The sequence below is a fragment of the Dermochelys coriacea genome, chromosome 5 (assembly GCF_009764565.3).
Source record: "Dermochelys coriacea isolate rDerCor1 chromosome 5, rDerCor1.pri.v4, whole genome shotgun sequence".
In the NCBI taxonomy this organism is placed as follows: Eukaryota; Metazoa; Chordata; order Testudines; family Dermochelyidae; genus Dermochelys; species Dermochelys coriacea.
Window position 1 is genome coordinate 85,467,095 of NC_050072.1, and position 9,800 is coordinate 85,476,894.

A 9,800-nucleotide genomic window follows, 5' to 3' on the forward strand; every position below is an offset into this window, starting at 1 on the left:
GAGAACATGAAACAATGGGTTTATCATACACACTGTAAGGAGATTGATCACTTAAGATAAGCCATCACCAGCAGCAGGGGGGGGGGAAAGGAGGAAAACCTTTCATGGTGACAAGCAAGGTAGGCTATTTCCAGCAGTTAACAAGAATATCTGAGGAACAGTGGGGGGTGGGGTGGGGTGGGGTGGAGAAATAACATGGGGAAATAGTTTTACTTTGTGTAATGACTCATCCATTCCCAGTCTCTATTCAAGCCTAAGTTAATTGTACCCAGTTTGCAAATTAATTCCAATTCAGCAGTCTCTCGTTGGAGTCTGTTTTTGAAGCTTTTTTGTTGAAGGATAGCCACTCTTAGGTCTGTAATCGAGTGACCAGAGAGATTGAAGTGTTCTCCAACTGGTTTTTGAATGTTATAATTCTTGACATCTGATTTGTGTCCATTCATTCTTTTACGTAGAGACTGTCCAGTTTGACCAATGTACATGGCAGAGGGGCATTGCTGGCACATGATGGCATATATCACATTGGTAGATGCGCAGGTGAATGAGCCTCTGATAGTGTGGCTGATGTGATTAGGCCCTATGATGGTGTCCCCTGAATAGATATGTGGACAGAGTTGGCAACGGGCTTTGTTGCAAGGATAGGTTCCTGGGTTGGTGGTTCTGTTGTGTGGTGTGTGCTGGTGAGTATTTGCTTCAGATTGGGGGGCTGTCTGTAAGCAAGGACTGGCCTGTCTCCCAAGATCTGTGAAAGTGATGGGTCATCCTTCAGGATAGGTTGTAGATCCTTGATGATGCGTTGGAGAGGTTTTAGTTGGGGGCTGAAGGTGATGGCTAGTGGCGTTCTGTTATTTTCTTTGTTGGGCCTGTCCTGTAGTAGGTGACTTCTGGGTACTCTTCTGGCTCTGTCAATCTGTTTCTTCACTTCAGCAGGTGGGTATTGTAGTTGTAGGAATGCATGATAGAGATCTTGTAGGTGTTTGTCTCTGTCTGAGGGGTTGGAGCAAATGCAGTTATATCGTAGAGCTTGGCTGTAGATAATGGATCGTGTGGTATGATCTGGATGAAAGCTAGAGGCATGTAGGTAGGAATAGCGGTCAGTAGGTTTCCGATATAGGGTGGTGTTTATGTGACCATCGCTTATTAGCACTGTAGTGTCCAGGAAGTGGACTCTTGTGTGGACTGGTCCAGGCTGAGGTTGATGGTGGGATGGAAATTGTTGAAATCCTGGTGGAATTCCTCAAGGGATTCTTTTCCATGGGTCCAGATGATGAAGATGTCATCAATGTAGCGTAAATAGAGTAGGGGCATTAGGAGACGAGAGCTGAGGAAGCGTTGTTCTAAGTCAGCCATAAAATGTTGGCATATTGTGGGGCCATGTGGGTACCCATCGCAGTGCCGCTGACTTGAAGGTATACATTGTCCCCAAATGTGAAATAGTTATGGATGAGGACAAAGTCCCAAAGTTCAGCCACCAAGTTAGCCTTTACATTATCGGGGATACTGTTCCTGATGGCTTGTAGTCCATCTTTGTGTGGAATGTTGGTGTAGAGGGCTTCTACATCCATAGTGGCTAGGATGGTGTTTTTAGGAAGATCACCAATGGATTGTAGTTTCCTCAGGAAGTCAGTGGTGTCTCGAAGATAGCTGGGAGTGCTGGTAACGTAGGGCCTGAGGAGGGAGTCTACATAGCCAGACAATCCTGCTGTCAGGGTGCCAATGCCTGAGATGATGGGGCGTCCAGGATTTCCAGTTTTATGGATCTTGGGTAGCAGATAGAATACCCTAGGTCGGGGTTCTAGGGGTGTGTCTGTGCGGATTTGTTCTTGTGCTTTTTCAGGGAGTTTCTTGAGCAAATGCTGTAGTTTCTTTTGGTAACTCTCAGTGGGATCAGAGGGTAATGGCTTGTAGAAAGTGGTGTTGGAGAGCTGCCTAGTAGCCTCTTGTTCATCAAAATGTTTGAATATCCAGACAGAGAAAAAAGTATGTATCCCATGTTGAAGGGAAAAAGTTCCTAATGCATTTTAGGTTCAAGTGAATTGTTTTGCACATCTTTCTTTAGAACCATCATTTTTAAGTGAGTCATAATAAAAGGTAGAATTAATTATAAAGAAAATGGAGGAAGCTCTGGATTATGTTATAAATTATAAACAGAGCAACATACGGTTGAGATACCCCCCTCATCCCATATTAAATCAACCTTGTCTTCCTGGTTGTAATTAAACTGGACAAATTGGTCACAGAGATATTTTGTTGCATAAGAAAAGGAGTATGTGGTACTGAAAATGTGTTACAGTGGCAAAACAAAATGCAGCAATTACAGTTTTATGGATTAATTAACTTCTGTTTTCTAAACATTCTTTTAATCTCTCAATTAATCATAAATTATTCTTCTGATTATTGTACAATGCTGATTAGCAGTCTCCTTTATCAAAGTGCATAACCAGGGATGAATGAGATGTACAAAATGCCATCCTTGAACTAAATGTTGAAGAGTTTAAAATCCAGATCAAGGCATGAAAAATTAGCACTTTTGCAACAGGTCCTTATATACACAAATCAAGCTGCCAAAGTGTCACATCTGAAGATATTAACTATTAAATGTTACCTTTAGGCTAATGTTCCTATGCAGCTGGAAGCACCTGCTAGCTCTACTTTGGCTTCAATGATTTCAACTGCCTTCTAGCCCCTCTGCCTTGTCCTCTAGAGCAGAAACCCATCTGCACTTAATTCATGAATTCATGTTCATGTACATTCTGTTGATATGTACCCAGACTTCATATACCATCAGGAAAATTGGACATGCTCCACCCTGAATAACTTTGGATCATTCGACAGGGGTTAATTGGTAGAAGTGAAAGAAGAATTTGATCCTAGAAGTAATTGCATGTATTACCCAGGAATTACATGTTATCCAGGTGGAAATAAAAAGGGCCCCATTTACATTTAGACCCCTTTACAATACTCTGGCAATATAAATGGGCCTTCCAATAAAAGATATTACCTTCCCCACCTTCTCTTTCTGGTATTCTGGGACCCATGGCTACAACATTGAAAACAATATTAGGTTCATTCAACTATGGTAGGGATAGGATGAAAACACCAGAACAAAAATAATAGTTACAGTCTCACTGTACCTGGTTGATATTGTGGTGTCAGAATGTTTCCTGAAATGTGTAAGGTTATTAATAAACAGTCAAAGGCCTGAAGTTCGAAAGATCTTTCCATTTGTCAATTATGCTTGTAGCTTTTACAACATGAACTGCAGCACTGTTTATAAATGTAAACCACTTGATTTAAACAAGAGCATATGTAGTAAATTACCCATTGCCCTTATCTTAATAACTACCCACTTTCCTCAGCTGCTTCTGCTCTCAATTACCTGCCAAGACACAAAACAAAACACGGAGTCATAGTTTAGTCATATACTTTAGTTTGAATTTCCAGCACTGCTCCATACATATTGTAGTATTCTGTCATGCCACATATTTTTTGCTTTACACAGTAAAAGAAACAGTTATAGTGAAACAAGCCACAGTATGTCAAAAGAAACAAACAAAAATCATACATGTCAGATAATTATTCTTAACGCAAAGATGAACTGGCTGATTCAATTTATTGCCACCAATGATTTAAAAAAAAAACAAAAAAAAACCCTGCACTATTTTTGAATTTGTGGCAAACCTGTTTTTGACTGCCTGTAATAACCTAGCAGATTCCAATATAGCACATCTCTATTTCTAGTTCAGACAAATGAGAAATAAAATCAAAACATGAACCCAGTGCACAGAGAAAAGCCATTTCCTTCATAGCTCTAGTACCAATGAGATGGAAGGTATTAGAAAATTAACTGAGAAACATATTAGAGAATCCAAAAAAATAGTACTAGAGACTAAGGACCATATACTTGGCTTTGTTCCAGACCTTTTGTGCCAGTCTGGCAGCACAAAGGGGCCATAAAGCTGGTTTAACCAGTCTCTTAAGGAGTCTCATGTCATGGGGGAATCCCCAGGTGATAAAAAGCCAGTATAGTCAGCTCCACAGTGTCCCTGTTTTGCCCCTCACAGTGTACAAGAGCATGGACAGGGAAAATGGGGTGGGGCCATAGTACTGCTGTGCCCTGGCAGTCCACAACTGCTGGAATAGCCTATAGGGTCTGTGAGCAGCTAGACGCAATTTGCAGCAGAACTGATACTAGTAATGTCCCCAGTTAGATATCAGACACAATCCAGGAGGTTCACACAAACAGACTCTTATTACACTTCTCTGAGGTTCTGAGACCTGCAACACAATTGGATGCAGCTGATTCACTTCCTGATGTGTACCACTGCCAGGTCTATTGAAGTTGCTCTGGGTGCTGATTCAGCTTCCAGTGGCCCCAGAACTGGAGGCATGCAAAGATGACATAAAATCTCCTTTGCACCCTTCTGGGTCCTGTGATGTTAATAGAACTCAGCCAGAATCAAGGGGCCTCAGTCTTCCAAATAAAAGACACACGGGGACTCATTCTCCTCTCATGCTGGTTGTATATACAGTGAATCTGATTCAGCACTCACTTACACCTGGGCTTTACACAAGAGAACTTCCTCATTTATCCTAATGTAACTGAGATCTGAATCAGGGCCCATGTAATTCAATTGACTTAAAAGGAGTTACTCCTGATTTACTCTTGAGTAAATAAAAGGAGAACCAGGCCCATACAACATATGAATATTCTAATGAAGTTATCATGTTATCAGTTGTTTGATTAATTCTTAAATACCAAGAAACTCAAAGATGAAGCTGAAATTCATAGAATCATAGAAATGCAGGGCTGGACAGGACTTTGAGAAGTCATAATGTCTAGCCCCCTGCACTGAAGCAGGACCAAATAAATTAAGCCATCCCTGACAGGTGTTTGTCCTGCCTGTTCTTAAAATCTGCCACTGACAGGTATTCTACAGCCTCTCTAGGTAATGAGTTCCCATGCTTAACTATCCATATAGTTAGAAAGATTTTCCTAACATCTAATTGAAATCTCCCTTGCTGCACATTCAGCCATTACTTCTTGTCCTATCATCAGTGGACATGGAGAACAATTGCTTGTGGTCTTCTATATTAAAGCTATTACTATATTTGACAATGGTTATCAGGTCCCAAGACTCCATTTAAGTCTTCTTTTCTCAAGATTAAACATGCCCCAAATACCAGGTCTCCTAAACCTTCTATCATTTTTGTTGCTCTCCTCTTGATGCTCGCCAATTGTCCACATCTTTCCTAAAGTGTGGCACCCAGAACTGGACATAGTACTCCATCTAACGCCTCACCAGGGCTGATTAGAGCAGACACTTACTTCCAGTGTCTTAAAAACAACACTCCAGTCATTACACCCCAGAATTATATTAGCTTTTTCAGCAACTGTATTACATCTCTGACTCATATTCATTTGTGATCAATTATAAACTCTAAATCCTTTTTAGCTGTATTATTGCCTAGCCAATTATTCCCCATTTTGGAGTTGCGCATTTGATTTTTCCTTCCTAAGTAAAGTACTTTGCACTTGTCATCTCGGTGATTTCAGACGTATTCTACAATTTGTCAAAGTCCTTTGAATTCTAATCCTGAACTCCAAAGTGCTTCCAATCCCTCCCATCTTGGAGTCATCTGCAAATTTTATATGCATACTGTCTACTCCATTATCCAAGTCATTAATGAAAATATTGAATAGTACTGGACCCAGGACTGAACCCCACTAGATACATCCTCCCATTTTGACAGCAAACCATAACTACTCTTTGAGCATGATCTTTCAACCAATTTTGCACTCACTTTATAATAATTTTATTAGACTGCATTTCCCTAGCTTGCTTATGAGACTGTCATGTGGAACTGTGTCAAAAGCCTTACTAAAATCAAGATATATTACATCTACTGCTTCTCCCCTATCTAACAAGTCAGTAACCCTATCAAAGAAGGAAAGTAGGTTGGTCTGGCATGACTTGTTCTCGATAAATCCATGCTGGCTATTACTTATAACTCCATTATGAATTCATCCTGTCATGCACAGGGTTTCTATCGCTTTTGATGTGAAAGACCCACAGTCAAGTTTGCAGATCCTGATGTTACTGAGTCTTACCACAGTGGGACTTCAGCACTAGCACTGAATTTCCATGCTTTTCTGGGTTAAAGTCAGTTTCCTGATGTGCTGTTTTATCAGCTTGATTTTTATGACGGTGTCGGAGAAAGCGAGAGAGAGTGAGTGGAAGGTTGAAGGCTATTCTGAAATACACTTTGGAGCCTAACTTGAGAACATCTTCCAGGATTGCTAAGATGGTAGTGTGTAAAGGGTCCAGATTCTCCTTACTAATTCTATCTGTTAATTATGGCTAAAGAATCACTACATCACCCCACATGATTATGTTATAGTTTAAAATAATCTGTGAAATGTCACTTTTGGGTCAAATTCTTTCCTCATGTAAGTCATTTGAATTCCATTGATTTCAAAGGAATTTTATACCTCTTCTGAATGTTGCTCTCTATCTCTAATCCTTCCTTGAAGAATTAGAGGAAGCAACTAGAATGAGTGTTTTCACTTCTAATTTGTCTGTTACATTTTAGTTTATTTCCCCCTAAACTTGCCATGTTGTAGGGTGTTTTTTTTTAAGATTTCAGAGTTGCAGAGACAGAGGACATTCTGGATTGCTATTATTGGCTAGTTAAACTGTGAAAAGCTGCAGAAAAGGGAACAGACAAAAAAAGTTTGTTTTTTTCACACTTCTAAGAAGGCAACTTCTCAGATGTGGCACGAACTTCCCTTTGCAGCATTTTTAGTAGGCCAGATGAGAGGAAAACCTATTCTGGTAACAGTGTTCTCTTAGCTTTCTGAGATGAATTTCCAAAAAAAGCTGATTCCCACAAAAAAATATGGTCTAAAGCAACCAATGTGAAATAGTTGCTTTTCTCCTTTGTTAGAAGTGGAACTGTACATTCTACTTATTAAAAATGCTTGCAACATAGACTGTGAAGAAAAGGTGGAAAGAGCTGAGCATCTGGCCTGAAGACTACAGAACGGCTTGGTACAAGTTTTACTCTAGGTACAGTAGAACTGACTTATAATTAACTTTGATGTACTGTGAAACCTACCTAAAGTGACACACACAAAAACTCAGCAAAACTGGCCAGACTTTACCTTTAAATAAAAGGAAAACAAAGATTGTATTGAAAACAAAGGGGTAACTTTATTGTCTTTACTTAGCCGCAGGGTCAAGTCCCTCCGGTTGAGGAAATTTTGTTATTTGATAGATAAAAATCACTCAGATTCAGTCTGAACGGTCTGTATCTGGGAAGGAAGGGCAACAGCTTGACAAGATAAATGCTAAGTCTGTTGAGCTAGTTTTGAGTAATATTTTTCACTAAAGAGATGAGGTGCACAAGGAAGTTTATGCCACTTTCTGTGCTCTGGGCCCATGACTTAAGGCCACTATGTGCCTAAATTTTCACTGATTGGCATTTTTAAAGCAGCCTAAGTGCTGCTGATGCCCTACAGCTAACAAGTGGCTCAGAGCCATAGCTCAAGCTGAAACTCAGAAGTCTCTTAAGCAGAATTTTTAAACTAGGCAGGAGAACCCCTATCTTGCTAGCAGGGCCCAATTCTGTAGGTATGCTCTGAGCATGCCTAAGACCTGATATCTCTCAGACTGCACAGCAGGAGGCTGGACAAATACCAAAGATGTGGGTGTGTGGGTGGGGGGGAAATGACACAGCATCAGAGGCACTGACAACAGGCAACAAGGCCAGGTTAGAAAACAATTCTAAACGTGTCTTTTTCAGCCATTCTTTTTCCATTCAAAATTTAAGTCAATAAACAGTTTGCCTGTTTCCAGTTTTTATGCATTAACATGGTTCTTCTTGTTATTTATGTTATATTGAGAGTATTTTATAAAAGGAAATATTTAACTTCCCTACAGAAATGGAATAGGGTTGTCAGGTTTATCTGGGAAATTTCAGCAAATTCAGCAGAGGACGAATATTTGTTAGATTTAGTGAGATCATGTACTTGAAGAAGGATGAAGTGGCAACAGTTAATGCAAGTTAATTCTCTCTGCCTATGCCAACAAAACTGATTCAGGTGCAATATACCAGCACTCATCCTTGTTGCAGGAAATCAACAGCTTTACAGATTGGAATGTTCCCATTTAGTTAGAACACACACAAACAGAAAGGGCCAGATTCTTAGTTGGTGTGCACTGGCTCATCTCCAACTTTGACTTCAATGGAGTTATGCCAATTTATGCCTGCTGAGCATTGACCCCAAGTCTCCAGCCTTACCTCTTGTACAAAAGCTGTGCTGGAAAGGGCGGAAGGTGTGGACTATGAGACAATTTTAGGATGTTCTATAAGATTGGAAATAAAATGTCTCACTGAGGCATAAAAGTGTTGTCATCTTAAATAAAACTACGGGTGCTTCAGTTCATGCTTAGAACATCAACAAGGTGGAAAACTGCTCTTATTTTCACTTCACCCGTGGTGTTATTACACTGTGTGCTAAGTATTGTTGTATTTGAAGTCAATGGCACGTGGGTACAAACAAGAGCAGAATTTGACCCTAGAAGAAGAGTTTAGATTAACATGTTTATGATTTTATAGTAATTATGTAGACTTGGTAGGCTAACTTCTACTCTCAGATATCAATGTTTAATTCTGGAGTGATTCTATTGGTTCCAGTGCAGTTATGCCAAATTTACACCAGTGTAAATGAGCAGATTTTAGCATAGCAAATCCAGTGCTTTAAAGTCTTACATTGTAAAAATGCCAGGACCTGGGAATATCTATGTCATGCCTGCAACTTGGATTCTGAATGACCAAACATTGATGATGCCTGGGACTTAATCCTGGAATTATTTTTCAAGAAAAACTTTCAGTGACATTATGAGTTTTGATTGAGCAAACTGGCTGTTTGGTTATCTATAGAAAATAACTTAGTGCGCACAATCCACTTCCTAGTGGTCATTTAACTCCATTAAAATATCCATGTTGTTACATGTTACTATTTTACTATACAGTAAAAATTGCAGTATCCTTAGTGTAACGAGCCTGTATTTCATTAGTGGTATAGTGGGTCTTTTTCAGTGAATTTTCTTTTTAAAATTACATTATTTTCTGTAACAAGGTAGGAAAAGCAAATAGTATATATTCCTGTTGTGTTTGCACAGTATACAGCCCACAGCCCACACAGTGGGTAATTTAAATGAACAATGGACAATCAAATTAAACAGATAAGGGCAATTACATTTCAAACAGGGAACATTTTTATTACAATCACATCCCTAACATGCTACAGAAGATAGAAAAACTTTGTTTCCAGCTTAAACAAGTGAGGCAAGTAGCTGTGTGGGTGTCTCTGAGATACCTGTATTCATAAACTGCACCTGGGTATCTCAACTTTCTATTGCTGATATACTTTTAGTATACATCAAGAAAAAAACATTATGTACTCAAGAGCCATAGCATGAATTGCATATAAGAGGCCTGATATTGTTCACTTACCTCTGTTAACTTTCTCACACCTAACCTCCTTCCCCCCACATCAACACCACCTATTCAATATAAAGGTCATAGGGATTACATTTTTTTCAGTTATGTGGTCCCAGCTGTGCGCCATTGAGGTTCAGTGCATGGGTGTGATAGCACTAAAAAGAAAGGACCCAAATACCATCCAAAAGTTTTAAAAGAGCTGGCGGAGGAGTTCCAGAAGACTGGAAGAAAACTAACGTTGTGCAAATATTTTAAAAGAGATGACACTGGTAATTATAGGTATATCAGTC